This window comes from Acartia tonsa, chromosome 1 (assembly GCF_053477335.1).
Source record: "Acartia tonsa isolate MP-2025a chromosome 1, ASM5347733v1, whole genome shotgun sequence".
NCBI lineage: Eukaryota > Metazoa > Arthropoda > Copepoda > Calanoida > Acartiidae > Acartia > Acartia tonsa.
In genome coordinates, this window is record NC_137260.1 from 52,957,972 (window position 1) to 52,974,809 (window position 16,838).

At 31.1% G+C, this 16,838-nt stretch overlaps 1 protein-coding gene across 1 annotated transcript in view; it reads right to left on the reverse strand.

Moving 5' to 3' along the window:
- The window catches only part of LOC145328038 (uncharacterized), a 30,753-nt gene extending 14,228 nt beyond the window's left edge, over window positions 1-16,525 (reverse strand). The window contains exon 1 of the mRNA XM_080171591.1: window positions 16,122-16,525. The gene's annotated coding sequence lies outside the window, so the exon portion shown is untranslated. The remainder of the gene's footprint in view (window positions 1-16,121) is intronic.
- Between the last annotated feature and the right edge of the window lie 313 nt (window positions 16,526-16,838).

The window sequence follows — 16,838 nt, forward strand, 5'->3', positions numbered from 1 at the left end:
CAACACTTTAGCCTAATTTTCCTACTAACTATGAGAATATTGTAATAAAGAGTGTATTAGTAAGCTGTAGAAAAATATGCAAGTATTTTTTTTCTTTGGCAAACACAACATTATTCGTGTCAGCCTAGTTTGATAGATGAAAGAAAATACGTTCGAGATATTACAAATAACTGTCTATAACTCTAATACAGACTAATTTTTATTAAGATATTTTGCTTTCGAATTTTTCATCCATCCAACCTTTCTTTTCTAGTTTTGTGTATTTTTTTGTGCTACAAGAATGTAAAAAAAATAGTTTATGTATGAGTTAAATTTCTTAATATCCAATACCAATCAAAATACTTGCAGACAAGCTTCACTATAAAGTTCTTAATTGTAACAAGCGCTTTCATTAATTAAGACATTAATTATACATATTCTTAAAACAGAGACTACTAAATTATCATTATGAATATCTTAATTATGCTTTTTATGAAGTCCATGGAGGCATAATTGGTTAGGTGCATAAATGGATTTTTGTGTAATTGTTTTATATTGTATCTTAGTTTTGATGACATTCTCAATAAGGATATTTTTGTAAATATTCCTTTTCTTGATAAATTCTTATCTTTCTAAGGGTTATCCATCAAACAACAATTCATTCATGTACCTAACCAGTGATGTTGTCTTAATGAACCCGGTTATTAGAATCATTGGACCGTGTTGTAAATTCCCACATGAAAAAGCAATTTTTCCACTGATTCTGGATTCAATCAGTACACCCCTTTCTTCTACCATATGCAGCTGCTTAATTTTTTTTCTCGTATTCATTTGAATCCGGTGGATAGGAACCGGTTCTCATCCATACGAAAAAACTATGTCTAGCATCGTATTATATCCAGTTTTCTACGAATATAGAAATGTACAATCATAAAATTAAAACCAGATTTTTTAGCCCGCGCCTTCGGCATCTCGGGGCTAAAAAAAACTAGTTTTAATCTTATAATTGTACATTATATATCCGCAGAAAGCCGTTTATAAAACGATGAAAGAAATAACTATTCTGGATTACAAACTGAAATATTTTGACACCATTGTCAAAATTTGGAATTGCTTCGCTGATGTTAAAGAGGTTTTTAAAGATTCATTCGTCGCTGAAAAAATACCTTTTTAAGATTTTAAATGTTCCAGCTGGAGTTGGATTGAAGTTTTAGATTGCTTTGCTTCAAATAAGCAAGTAATATTTGTTTAAAATAATTATTCGATCATAAACACTTAACCTTTTTCTGAAATCTATAAAGCTCTTAGGAAACGTAATTAGTCAGGACAAAATCAATATTTTAAATTTCAGAAACAAAAATTATTAAATTTAGGTAATTTTGTAACAACGTCCTTAGCTGAATGACAGGATATGGTTTCATTGTCTTTTAAGTTTCTGCACGAGATTTCGGGGTTTTGTGCCATTCTTTTCTACAATTAATTAGGTAATTTATCAAAAACTATGCGATTGAATATATTTGCCCTTAAATTTTAGTGCTTGCATTGGCTTCGTTCTCAGGGAACTTTATATCCGCTATTAATATCCTGCTTAACCAAATACTAATTTTAAAATTCAGCACTCCTTTTCAGCGGCTCTTTTAGACAACAAACTTTAGCCAAGCTTTCCATAGCTGCCGTAAGCTTGAATAATCTTAAGCCAAAGCCATAGGTATGGATATTTTTCAACAGCCAAATTCAAATTTTTTAACCACATTGACTTTTGGACCTTCAATATATATTTATCAAGATTGTAGAGAAGCATTTTGAGCTTAGCAAAATCTCAGGATCATGGAAAGAAAAGGCAGTAGCTGGTTTCGTCGTAAATTTCAAAGTAGCTTTTGATAGGTCATTTTAGGTTAGGTTAAGTAAATGTTAATGATTGTCCCGCAGGGTTAGAGCCCGCCGTATTTACTACAAATAGAAGAAAAGCTACTGTGAAAATACGACGAAACTAGCTACTTCGTTTTCTTTCCATGATCCAAATATCATTGATAAATTTTCAAAAAAACAAACACTTGAAACCATATTTACAAATATTGTATAGTTAGTATGAGAATGACACCTGCGGTTTGTAAAAACTACATGTATATGGTTGACCTCAAGGGGCTTGTCTGTCATGCGACAAAATGTGGTGGTTTTCATTGAAGGAGGAAAATTCTTTAAATATATAAGTAAATTAATGCTTGATATGTCTGGTTTTTGAGTCTCATCAAATCACTAAATAAATCTAATGATTAAAAAGTTACGTTTTAGTAGAACAGCTATTCAACAATTGTTAAGGTATGGTCGTCAGATTTTTACTTACATAAAATGACTAGCCTCCTTGTTTGTATAATACAAATAATTGAAAACATTCTATGCTTTAACTTAATCGAACTATGCCAAAGGATTTTTTTATAGACAAGGAACGATGCAATTTTGACTAAACTTATAGATTTTCAAGTGACATATGTGGCAGACTTTTTAAATGTGTTAATGCAGTTGATAACAGCTCTGAGCTAAAGTTGAAGGATAGGTTGCGGTTTACTTGCAAGGGGAAGATTAATTTGGTCACAGACATAGTAAATTATCTATTTTTAGCAGTGTAGCCTTTCTATATCTTGGATATTACGTGCGTTCGTCTGTCTGTCAGGATAACTTTCTTGTTTATAGGCTGGTCAAAAAACTTAAGCAATCGAAAGAAAAATTTTTATTGACAATCCATACTAAATAATTGAGATAATCAAATTGTCTATCTTCATTATACACTCTATTTAAATGCGTTTTATCTATATTTCTGTCGAGTGTTCTGTGATTTTTATTTCTGCGCTGCCAATCATAAAATTTTTGTCTTAGTTAGTACAATATGTCATTATCATTAAAAAAGGAAGTTTATAATACAAAGCTTTTCTAAAAATAAAGATTGTTCGTCGGTTTGAACTTTGTTAATGACCTCTGGAGAGTTTGGTGCCGATTCCAGTTCTAGTTCTCTTCGCGCACCTTAAAACATACTTCGCGTCTTATTATTATAATTTTGTTGTAAAGCGTCAATACGCCCGATAGACAACTAACCCTTTGACTGCACGACCTTTTTCTGGAAGTCCTAATTGATGGGTAATGATTTGCGCCTGTTTATCAAGGCATTACCCTTATTCTTACTATTGATGTCACGTGCCTAACATAGCAGCAGGGTTTTGAACTTTGTTAACACCATTGGGAATGAAACCACTCTCATTTTCAAGGCTTACAATTATAAGAAGAAGATAGATGTGTAGATCAATTTATATGTCATTGTCATCTCCCTCCATGCTAATCTTATGAAATTATGCACATGTACATAGGTAAATAAAAAAAAGGTTATGTGATAATCTCAGTTGAAATCTTGTATTAAAACAATCATGCAATTTATTTTTAACAAAACAAGACCAATAAAATACCTACAAGCGACGAAGCGCTCAAATTTCGAAGTTATTATTTGGTTAGAAATAAAACTTGGTCCTGATTTATTATCAAAAGAACAGCTGAGAAAATTACTTTTTTTCCAATAACAAAATAAAATGACTCCTATACCATAACCACCAGACTGACAGACAAAACAATGTATAGACTGGGTGCGCATAAGTTTCAGGATTTCAAGTTTATATCTTCACCCCTTAGCCGTACAGACAGAGCTATCTGCAATTCTGAACTGACGAAAGTCTCTAAATGCAGAAAATCCTTACATAAAAACATTTGCAGTTTTTGTAAATGTGCAAAAAATACGCATTTTATGTTTGCTTTTGTCATGTAGGTGTTAATAATACAGTAAGGAGGTTGTAATATTTTTTCCTTCTTATCTTAAATAGAATCTAGGATACATATTAATCTAACAATTTAATATTTTTTGTCACAAAATTTTTAGTATTTTTCTATCTCTAAAAAGGTTAACCTGTCTCGCAAATAGTTAAATCTATCTCTCACATAGGTTATGATTTCTAAGTTGATAAGAATACATAATTAGTCAAAGAACATCTTTTTATCTAAAGAAGGAGATATCAAACCTCCCAACTTTTATAGCTAAGCATTTATATAGAAAATATATTTTGAAAACAATATCACATTCCCACACATATTGCTTGTATAAACATTTAAACAAGGATAACAGCATTGATCAGTGGGGAAGTACATAAAATCATGGATGGAAAAGAAAATGCTTGCAAAGCGCTTTCAGGAGCAGATGTTAGCAAATAGAAAAAGAATAAGATAAAAAATGACAAAGCATTTTTAATTCTTACATTTTTGTAGCCTGGCTGACAGACCAATGGACCAAGTAAATTAAATACTGGACACTCATTGGAATCGGAAATCTCAACACAAAAACTTGAGCTTTCATTTCTTGAATAGCATCCGTGAAGATCATATTTCCCTAGTAGTGTTTCGTACTGACAAACAGACTGACAAAGTGAATTATAGAGAAGTTTCGCACATTCAAATAACCATACACACACACACACACACACACAAACAGATTGAAGCAAAAAATTAACTTATTAGCTGAAACACTAAGCAAGAAGTAAAATTAATACAACTAAATTTATGTTAACAATACCTATTCATTGTTTTGTTTGTAGAAATCTAACAAGGAAGAAAATGACTAGTTGTAGCGACAGTCGATTATTGGTCAAGTTAATCCAGCAATTTTAAAACCATTGATGTTAGTATACCAACATTTAAATGGGAATTATAGACAAACTTTTTTACAAAAAAAAGTATAAAAATGGATATCCTAGTTAATTAAATATAACAAGATACTAACTAAATCTACTTGTAGAATATGATATCTTGAATGAAGCAATCTTTTCGTACAAAAGTTTTGGTTTTTAAACTAAATGTATCTGCAGACAGCTTAACGGCTTAGAAAGCGAATATAAATCATATCAACAATAAACTCTGAATAACAGGGTCAGTAACTTGGTTAATAAACACAACTTTTGAGAACTCTAGCGAAGAAGTATATAAATTTGTAAAGTCAAAAAAACTGTAAGTAAATTTATTGCAAAACTGTTTTAATATAGGATACTGTTTAAGTACATACCTACATTTTAGAATTAGATTATAAAGAAGCTTCGCTTATAACATTGTATCTTGTTATGATAGGAATCATAAATAAAAAAATCAAATAAATCAAAATATAGAGTAGTTTCGCTACTAAAAATATATCTATATCACATAAAAAATTGCTATCAAAAGAATACATTTTTTTATGTGGATGTACGGACATTCTGATAACGAGTATAGAGAGTTGAAACGCTTCTTATATTGTACCTAACTGTTATAAGAATTATCATGCAAAGTTTGGAATCGATTAGACAATTATAACATGTCTAAATTAGCGAAAAGAACTGTCCTGGACGGACGGGCCGACCATGATTATACATTTTTTTGTGTTTCTACATAATATCTTTTATCATTATACTTCTTTTTAAAAATCTAAAACGGTCACTTTATCAGCTTTTTATATCTTGACAAAGCTTTCATAATAGAGTAACTAAACATGTTTTTAAAAAGAATCAAGAAAGCATGAAATGTAAACCAAACAAAGCATGTCTCCAGATATAATGGTTATTTATCGCATCGTATTATAGACAGTTTTTCCGCTGATGGTCGCAGGCCCGGGCTAACAAAACTACTATTAATTTTATGATTTTTATTTTAATATTCATTGAAAATTGTCTATAATACGATGTTGTACATTATTTTAGTATGACTGAGAACTGCTTATAATAAAGCGGATATAAATTGGTTTCGGAGCCATACTGGAAATAGTTTTCTGTCTTTGTACAATTTATCAATTTATTTCAACCTTATATTACCGGACATAAATTTAACTATTGGTTTTTCAAAAATTCATGAAGTTTTTCTATTCAGGATTGGAAATGTCTTGTCCATAATAAAGTGAATAAAGAAATCAATTCTATCCCAGGAAAAAGTTAGAACAAGTCAACTTCGACTGATGCCCTAAATCATTTGAGATCATCTTAAGACTTTTTCGATTATTATTGGGATATAATTTTACAAACTGTCTTGTCCTGCAAAGTTTAGAGTGATTGAATATAATATTATTTGGATCTTACATCAGATTTTCATGTTCTATGAAAAAGTGAACTCTGTAGCGGGCTAAAATAACGATCTTCCCCATCCCCACTCCTCCTACTAGATAAACAGCCCGCCCAATCAATGCGAAGGGAAATTGCAACCTAAATTGACTACATTTTATTCTCCTGTTATAATATCCACGTATATTCTACATCCATAGATGGAATATACTATTAATATACCGTCTTGAGTAATATCTGATAAAATTTAATATCCTTTTAAATAAAAATCTACAAATTATATTTATTATCATCTAACTTGAAAAAATCATTCATTATATTTATTCATTATTAAACGATTCTTTTAGTAATAATCTTTGGTATTTCATGTTTTGGAGCAAAGCTACTCTACAAATATATTTTTTATATACAGCTGTAAGAAATCACGTCTTTGTGCATATTTGGAAAAATAAAGGTGGTCTAAAAAGAGCAACGTTTAGGCTAACAAGTAGAAAAGTTATAGAATTATGTGAATCTCAAATTTATTAAAAGTAAAAAATAAATACTGACTTTGTTTTCTTTCCTTCTTTCCTTGTCATGTAGTCTTTGAAATTAATCATCCTTGTTATTAAATTTTTAATTGTATGACAAAATTTTATGTAATCTAAGATAAGACTTGCAAATATTGCGCTGATTCATTGAAATAAACAATCTAATAATTACTTTTTTATTATAGTCTTCATCCGCTTAAGTAATAATGACATTTTAGAAAGCAAAATATCTAACATTATGTTTACTTTTTGAGCGAGGCTTTCTAACATAATATAATCATTTTAAAATTAAGGAATCATTTTTACGACAGATTAATATCGAATTTAGGTTTAAGTAGTAATATGTTTTATTAAAGCATATAAATTTTCTTTTATTCTTTATTTTTGTCTATTTTTTGAGTTCGCTCAAACAGGTGATGTCATTTTTGTCTATCAATGGTTTACATCAAAAGAACATTAAATTGTTATTTAGTAATATTATTGAAAAATTTATAATTCATATTTTCAATGTTTTCTTTTTAAAAAGGCTTTTCTATGATTAAGGTATGTTCATAACCAAAAACTCGTATCGTTTTTGTAGGCATGATACATTTATTATGAAGATATATTTGAACTACCAATAAGTCCTTTTGATTCATGAGTCTAATTTTAGAGCTTTCTGGATGTTGTAAATGTGTGAGTTAGTGAGTACTTTTTAAGGAAAAATGTAAGTAGAGTGAAGCTGCTATTTTAACAGAAGACGTACATTCATATCACAGTAACAGAGTAGCTTCGCTGCTTTTGGGTAGCCAAGATTTGGTATTTCCGATCTAAAATATTTTTTTTCTTTAAAGAGTTACAAGCAAATTTTAAGTTAGGATATTGAGGAGAAAAGAATAATCATTAGAAAATGTTCTCGTCATTTGCCAGATAAACATTTACAAACTTACTATCCTTTACATTCTTAAGCTACTCAATAATTACATATGTACGTCTGTCTTTCCGTCATAAACTTATTTGGAGAAATAATTAAATTCCCGACTACTTATTAAGTTAGGTGGATATTTTTTTGTGATAACTCCCCCTGCCAACCTAGTATATAACTTATCGGTCTGTAGGTCAGTCGGTTATGCTATGGAGGATATCCTTTCCAAAGTGTTTCTTTATAAGTAACCTTGTTTTCTCTCTATATGACCTTGTAACATCTGCTCCATAGCTCACTTGTTCCATTTGTCTATTCTTTGTTTTGTTACTTTTGCATGTTTTCATCCTTGTTTATTACACAATTCCTAATCTGAAGCCAAAGTCACAAATGTGTGAAAGAATACATTCGCTCATTCCTCTGATGGTTTTGGTCATAGTATTCTAACATATTAATAAGGTTTACTCAGTTGCTATGTAAGGTATGCGTTTCATTTTGTTTTTAGGGTTATTTTAAGTTTCAAATATAAGACTAAATTTGTTAATGGGATATTATTTGTAATTATAAAATTACACAATTTTCTCATGGTGGCTAAATTCTATTATTACGATGAAAAACACTGTTTTTAGAGGAAAATTTCCAAATACTTGCTAAAATTAGTGAAAATGATAAGATATTTCTAAATCTCTACTATTATGATTCTTATTTAACCAAAACCTCTAACCATATATGTACTAATCTAACATTAGACTTTACAATAATAGACAGTCAATAATCATAATAATAGACAATAATCATTATCAAGTCGAGTTCTTATTTTTTATTTCTTCGCTAATCAAGCATACTGAATTTGTTTACTTCAAACTAAAATAAGAGTTTTATAATACTTTCTTGTAGTTGTGTTAAGCGCCCTAAAAAATGGGGATAGATGTCACCGCTTTTGGCCTACCTGTTTTATTGATGTCATGGTAGAGGAAAAGAGAAAGGATAGGGGGAAAGAAACACCCTAGGTAAGAGATGGGGTATAGGGTATTTCCTGACGTCAATAGAACAAGGAAGGCCAAAAGCAGTGACAACTATCCCCATTTTGCTAGGGCACCATAGACAGCTACTACTTTCTTTTTTTTTAATATACCCATTGCTTGACTTTTATCTCTATTATAAAAGATGCATAAGTTGCTTAATTAACAACCTACGAACTAATTGTAAAAATTTATATTTCAAGAAAATTATATACCTATTTAAATAAGCATATTAACTACCTATGTACAAATTTTAAAATATTATAAAGCTATTTCGCTAATATTAAACCCAATTGCTGTTGCTTAAAATTGCAACGTAGGTTCGAATTTAAATATTAGCATAGAAACATATTAAATAATTATTTTTAAGCATTCAGATTATATACGCCTACATTTAATGTTGCATAACTTTTATCATAATAACATTGAAAAAAAATCTTTAAAAATAAAATGAAGGTTTTAAACAAAAAAAGGACATTTATATTTCTAAGTTTCGCAGCAAAAACGGGACACCATGGAAACTGTCCCAATTTTGTATAACTTTTGCGGAACATGTTCCAGTTACGTCATATTTTTCTTTCCCGAAAAAGAGAAGGGGGAAAGAAAAAAAAGGAAGGGGGGAAGAAAAAAGAGATGGGAGAAAAGGGGGTTTTCCCCATCTCTTTTGAAGAGATTTTCTTCCCCCCTTCTCTTTTTCGGGAAAGAAAAATATGACGGAACTGGAACATGTTCCGCAAAAGTTATACAAAATTGGGACAGTTTTCATGGTGTCCAAAAACGGGATCACTTAAATTTGAAAACTGTCTATAAATCATTGAACATGACAATTGTTTAGAACTTCGTATTTAAACTTGATGGGTCAATATACAAGACTGGAAGCACCCTATTTATAGAGTAGCTGTGCTAAATAAATCTTTTATTTTAAGGTTAAAATTTATCACAAAGAAATTATATTTTTTATTTGTTGTTGTAAAGTAAAACATAAAACTTTTACGTTTTCTTGTTTAAAAAAAACAGCTGAAATTACGTGACAATTTATTTAAAACTGAGCACGATTACTATAAAGAAATTTCAAGCAACAAAATTTCCTAAAACGACAGGTATACAAGGGATAGGTTCATAGGAGTACAATCAATTTACCCGAAAATAAAGGACACAATTCTGTCTTCAAGAATACAAGAATACGCAAAAACATTATATTTAAGCTTTACTCATATGCAATTGATCTGTCCCTATATCCCTGCCTTAAAACTATTTTGGTATTGTAATTTGGAATTATCATTACAGCAGCTACTTATAGCTACTGTAAAAATACAATGTAAAAAGATGATTGTCTGTTTGTCTGACACTTAAGATCTCGCTAATACCTGGATCTATTAGTTCAAAGGTTTATCTTTCTGGTCAAAAAAATATATAGCATCACCTTTAAAAGGACTCTCCACAGAAAAATCAACTTTGGATTTTTGAAAATCTAACCTGAAATTATTATTCTCTGTTCAATTTTAGGCATTTTTTGTTTTTGTGGCATCGTGATCGAAGCCCTTAGAAATTTTTAACCGCCTTTAAGTGAATCCTCCCGCCATTCAATTTGTGCTGCTTTAGTGATTTTTAGCTTCTATGTTGCCGCATTCATCGCCCTTCTCCGCCGCTACTCCGCTATTCATTGCTGTATGTCGCGGTTCAATACATGCTCCCCTCTCCCTTGTTCAGAAATTAAATGGAGGCTGGGGGTGTTGTGTATAGCGACGTAAGCAATGTATAGCGGAGTAGCGGCGGAGAAGGGCTATGAATGCGGCAACTGCAGCAAAAGATAGTTATATTTGGCGGAGGCGAACACAAAATGGAGGCGGCAGGATTGTCCAGTCAAGGAAGAGGATAAATCGTAGAGCGGCCGGTTGCAATGGAGCAAATGTTCTTTAGCGGCAAACATATATTGAGTGGAGGAAAGTGTACTATATATTGTTATAGCGGCAGTACAAATAGGCGGCGGACAAAATTTTCAAAGGGCTTCGATCGCGATGCCACAAAAACAAAAAATGCCTAAAATTGATCAGAGAATAATAGTTTCAGGTTAGATTTTCAAAAATCCAAAGTTGATTTTTCTGTGGAGAGTCCTTTTAAGAATCTTCTTACATTTCAGAACTGGTTTTACTCCTTTGGAAATGTAGTAAATTTACTACCATGCAATAGATTTTCAATTAATATTGTTTTGCTAAAATAGTGATATTCAAACCCTTTACAATAAAATTTTTATAACCAATGGGTCTTTGTAACAAAGCTACTTTATAACTTACTTTTTACGTGCGTCTTAAGGCCCAGAAAGGGTGCTTTTCTTAGCTGCTTATAGAACCACGGCTGTTTTTTTGACGTTATCTCTATAATTCACTCTGACGTTTGTCTATTTCAGTTATATTTTATTTTATGCTGCTATTATAGATAGAGGACTAAATTTGGATTGCGAAGCTACCGCAGACAAATGAACTTCTACGCATTAACACAACCCTCCCCGTTTGTAAGTCAATCACAAGTGTTATTTTAATAAATATTGAACCTATAGTTTTGTGAGTTGTCATCCTTGTCTTGACTTGAAGCAATATAAAATTATATTATATAAGCATCCACCAGATTTTCTATAAATGATGGATTATAACCCAATAGGGAGTTTCATGTGTTCTGTACAAAAATTGAGGGAAACTCAATGATGGTTATGTACAAAAGTAGCGAAGCTACTTGTTCTGTAATATGTTTTTTTTTCAGCACGGTTGCTAATTAAACTGTACAGTTTGTCAGTTGATTATAGATCTATGGAAAAAATTGCTCTATCGTCTTTACTGATTTACAAATGAAAAAAATATGAATCTTTAAATGAGATGTCATAGAGGCCTCACAGAGTGCCTTAATATGAAGGAAAGGGGTTCCATTACGGGAAAAAAGCATCCTATATCTTTTACTTAAAGAAATAAAGTTTGTTAAAATCTTGACATAAGTTTGTTTCTGAGTGTGAATAAGGCAATCCCAAACTAAACTATTCCAAGGCTTATAGAGTAGATTAGCTACAAAAAAAGATACAATTTGATCTTACGAAACTTACTTATAATAACAAAATATCTGGGCGTTTTCTTTATCTTGACTATATTTTTCTGAGGGTCAATAGGATTAAGTCAACTCAAGGAAGAATTTGTTAAATACATATATGATATATTTAAGATTTGAAGCTTTTTGCATTTTGAAAAGCGAAGCTTTTCTATAATTAGGGTCGGTCCGTCCGTTCGGAACGAAAGCTTTATTTGTTAATTTAGGCATGTTAGAATTGTCTTAGCAGTTTCGAACTTTGCATGTTGATTCCTTAAGTAGTAAGGTACGACTTAGAAAGCGTAGCAACTCTATAATCATTACCAGAATGTCCGTGCGTCCATTTTAAACATGTTGATGTTTTTTTTGCCTTTTTAACAACTAACTTTTATGTGATCTAATTATCTGATTAATCTGATTTTTGGTATATTAATTTCTGGGACAACAAAGTACAATATTATAAGCGAAGCAACTCTATAATCAAGTCCTAAAAATGTAATTATGTCCATAGACATTATCCTGTATCAAGCAGTTTTTCAACAAATTTACTTACAATTTTGCTTCGACTCTTATACATTTATATTCTGATTATTCAGTTCTGACACTATACAAGTTTTAATGTCCGTTTGCCCTACCGTTTCAGTGCTTTGCTTTTATGGATGTTGTCATCCTTGTTTCAGTGTATCTTTCGTAAAAAATCCTTCTAACAAATTATTTGTTATTGTCATTTGAATTCTGATTATTTCATTGCAACTTATAAGACAAATTTATAGAGTAGCTTTTCGCCAACCAGCCAATAGAATGACATTATGACATCTATATTTAAGCAAAGGGTTTTTAATTTGATTTAATTAGATATAATTTGACGGGGTAGGGCCTGTTTTAAGAAGTTAATACTACATCTCTAACAACACAAGAATCCGTTACTGCCAGGGAAATCGAAGGATAAGACAAATTAAATCACTAACCCAATAATGAAAAACAAAATTACCGTTAGATTAAAATTAATGGTGGAAAAGTTTGGACACTGCTAGTATAGTATATACAATAGGGCGGGTTCATATCGGAATTAGACAAAGAGGGGATATGCAACAGATAAAATTACCCTTAAAAACATTTCTGGCCGAAAAAGAATTTTAAAAAATTGAGTTTTAGAACGCGACCACTGAAAAATATATTCCATTACTTATTAATATGTAAAGACGACATTCAAAATATTTTTTGAATCAGAACTATGGCTTCATGGTGCTCCCTGAAAAGGCCTTGAGGAGCTGAATCAGTAACTTTTGTCCGTTTCAAAATATCTCGTTCCTAGCCTTAGAAATCACTAAAAAACCACAATTTTTAAAGGTTTATTGAGAATTGTCTAATTTATAGAGGTTTTTTAGATTTTCTCAGGCTAGGAACGAGATTTTTTGAAACGGTCAAAAGTTTCTGATTCTACTACTCAATGCCTTTCCTGGGAGCACAATGAAGCCATAGTTCTCCCATTTGACTCCCATTTACAAATAGCTATACAATTGAATGTCTGGTCGTCAGCGGTTTTAAGACTTAGGATAAATTTTAAATCATCCAGAGGTGTATTATACTCATACAAATCATTTGCAGATCCCCGCTTTGGCCTCAGAAAAAAAATGTCCAAAATCGACCCACCCTAATATACAACCCTGTCAAGATTAATTAAAAGTTAAAAAGTTTGTAAGCCAAAAAATGCAATTGTAGAAAATGCTTATTAAACTTTTGTAACCAGAATGATTCCAATATATCTAAGGTTCCCTGGTAAATGTCTATTGAATATCTTATTAACTATGTTCATGAGTAGCGAAGCAACGAAAAAAGCTACACCGTAGTACTTACATAAAAAAGCAAATCACACCTTAAAAAATATTCTAGAAAGTGAAAGTTTTCATAATTTTATATTGAATATAATTAATCAAGAAAATGTTAAATTTTGTTATATAAATGAAGCCTTTCAAAAATAGAGTTTTCACAAAACAGTCAAAAAATAGAGGGTATATGTACTTGACAAGTTTGTTTATTCTCAAACTGCCATGACAAATTGTATGCTGTTATATTATCAACTATTGGCTTCGCCCCTAGCCTCTAGGTGCTTTGCCCCAAGAGGTTTAATCAAACCAATTTTTCGTATTTTAGATTTAAAAATAAAATTAAAAAAAAAATTGGGGGGGGGGGGGGTTTGGGGGGGGGGGGTAGTCGACCCCACTATTTTAATTTTAGGTTTAGAAAGAAAATTTTTTTGGGGGGTGGTGGTTTTTTTAGTTTTTTGGGGGGTTGGGGGTGTCCCAACCCCCAGGAAAATAGCTTTAAACCATCACAGGACCAGTAGGTATAATCCCTGAAAAGTAGAGCCCAATCGGTTCAGCGGTTACTGAGATCTTAAGCTTCAGACGGACAGACAGACGGACAGACATCGTTCTACTTTGTATTATAGATATAAGACTTAATTCAACATTGTTGGTATAGTTTTAATAAATGACCGTAATCGACATAAAAAAAATATGTAAGTCAACAAATACTTCCAGGTTTTACAGTGCATAGAAAAGCAAATAATCAACAACTAATGATAAATTTATGAATGAATGTATAAACTCCATCTTCCCTTGATATCCCAAAATATGCAAACTAAAATCAATATTGCAGAATTATAATAAATTATTATCAACTTTCTATTTCTTATTTACATCTTGTTAAACAAATGGTTAATAAATAATATTTAAATTAGAGCACCATATAAGCTTAAAGGATCTACCAGTTTTTGGAGCTTTAGTTTTTTTCTTTATATGTTAAATCATATATGAAATTTTTTGGCAGGATCTATCTATTGTTTGATAGAAACATATTAAAACCTACCTATATGATTATGGAGGCTTTTCTAAAAATAACACAATAGGCACTGGAGTTTCTTGGGATTTTTCCTCAGACGGACAGACAGACATCATTCTACTTTGCTTGTAAAAGTCTTACAATAATTTTAAGGAAAATTCCACAAATTCAGCTATCAAATTCAATAAATTATAATTTAAAATGAAAGATAAAAATAGTACTTACTTGCGGTTTTTTTTATATAAAAAAGTTATAAATATTTTAATTGAAAATTGTAAGATTTTCAAGGATTTGGTTAAATTGATAAAATTCTAATAAATAAATATTTACTATTGCTACCTAAATAATATGATTGTTTTAAAAATAAAATTTTAAAAACGATTATAAAGTTAAGCTAAAATTACTAAATTAAGCTGTAGATTTTTTTCTCCAAAAATCAAAAATTTATTTTGCTCTTACTATTGTTTGCGTCTTTGTCCTCAATATGAAACTTAAATTTTAGAGAGAGAAAAGCTGAAGACCTACTCAGGAGCTACATAAAACTGGAAAGGAAACCACAATAACTTCAGTCATTTATGAGATCTTAATAAGAAGACAATAAACCTTTAGTTTAGGACAAGATAATAAGTAAAATTGTAAAGACATTAATAATTTTGTTTACTTATTGAAATAAGAAAAACTAAAAATAATCAATCAAACTGTTTGGCCGAGGGCAATTTGTGCTGTGCGGTTTACCATGTGGAGTAAAATTTCTACCAAAATTTCTAATAACATTTATCAAACAAAATAATGAAGACGTTTTCATTTTAAATTAGATTCTTATTCAAGTGAACCTTGTAAACTGGAGGGTTAAAATTTATCAATTGTCTTTAAAGTTCACCAGTTAAGTTTACTGATTCGATGCAATTAGAGAAATCAGAGTGACAAATTGGTCTTTCTGTTAACAAAGTTTGGTAGAATCCCTAAAATTTCTGCTTGTTTTCAAAAACCAACACCCCCCCCCCTCCCCCCCCACACACACTAACTCAGCTATTAAAAGAAAATTCAAACCCTATGGACAACCCTACAGGGATGGAATTTCCTAAACCTAGCCAAAAACAGTCTACTAAGTAGTTTTTCCTAAAAATATAATATATTAAAGCTTATGGAAGAACATTGGGGTATAGTCCCTTTCGTGACATCGCCTCTTAAGGGGCTATTCGTCCCATTTCTAGCCCCTGAAGGGGGGGCTCAAACCATGCGGGCCAAATGTCTAACCCTGCGGGGCAATCACCTAACCCAACCTAAGATAACCTATCAAAGGCTATTGTGAAAATACGACGAAACTCCCCTTAAGAGGCTTATTTAAGAAGACAATCATGTTATTACTCTACTAGCGGCTATGCCCCTAGATGCTTCTAGGGGCACTTGAGGGGAGGGGGGGTTGTCTATTTTTAAACTTCTTAAAAAAGAAAAAGTAAAAATAAACATCACAGGACCAGTAAGTACATTCCCTGAAGATTAGAGCCCAATCGATTCAGTGGCTACTCAGATCTAAAGCTTCAGACAGACAGACGGACAAACAGACATCGCTTAACTTTGTATTATAGATAGAGCAATATTCTTTTAATCTTCACATAAAGTTACAAGCGTCTAAACAAACGCGAAAATTAAACTTTACCTGAGTATTTTATAAAAACTAACTTATTTTTCACTTAAAGGAAACACCATCAAAAATATTAACAAATAACAATACAGAATAACTTTATGTTTGTATTATCACTATAAAACAATAACTTTAACACACACACACACTTTTATATCGCTTGTGGAAATACTAAAATTTTAATTATCAATGTGTATTAAAACATTAAACGTTGTGGGAATTTATAAATTCACGTCTCTTTAGTTTTAACTTAATTCAGCAGAGGTATGAAATAATGAACACATACATTGATGCGCTTACAACTGCCCTGCACTGCGCTGCTTAATTTAATTCACACGCATATATATATACACTATATGGTCTTATTATTTTTCGTAACTACAATGTCTTCAACTCAGTAAATACTAAGACTCAACTGGACATTATAAGAAAGATGGAAGCTAAAGGATCTTGTAAACTCTAAAGGGGGAGGGGGGTGAATGAAAAGGAGAGTTACATAAAAGAGAGAAATAAAAGAAGAGAGGGGGGGGGGGCAGGAGAAATTATATCGGGAGTTTGTCTATAGCTCCGTCATGTGCATGAGAAATATAATTAAAGTAAGATAGAGAAGGGGGCAAAACACGCCGCGCATCGGAAACCATAATAAAAAAGGAAGGTTTATTTTAACATCTTATGACAATATTTTACAGGCAATTTATCTATTTTAATACAATGTTTAAATATAATGAGATA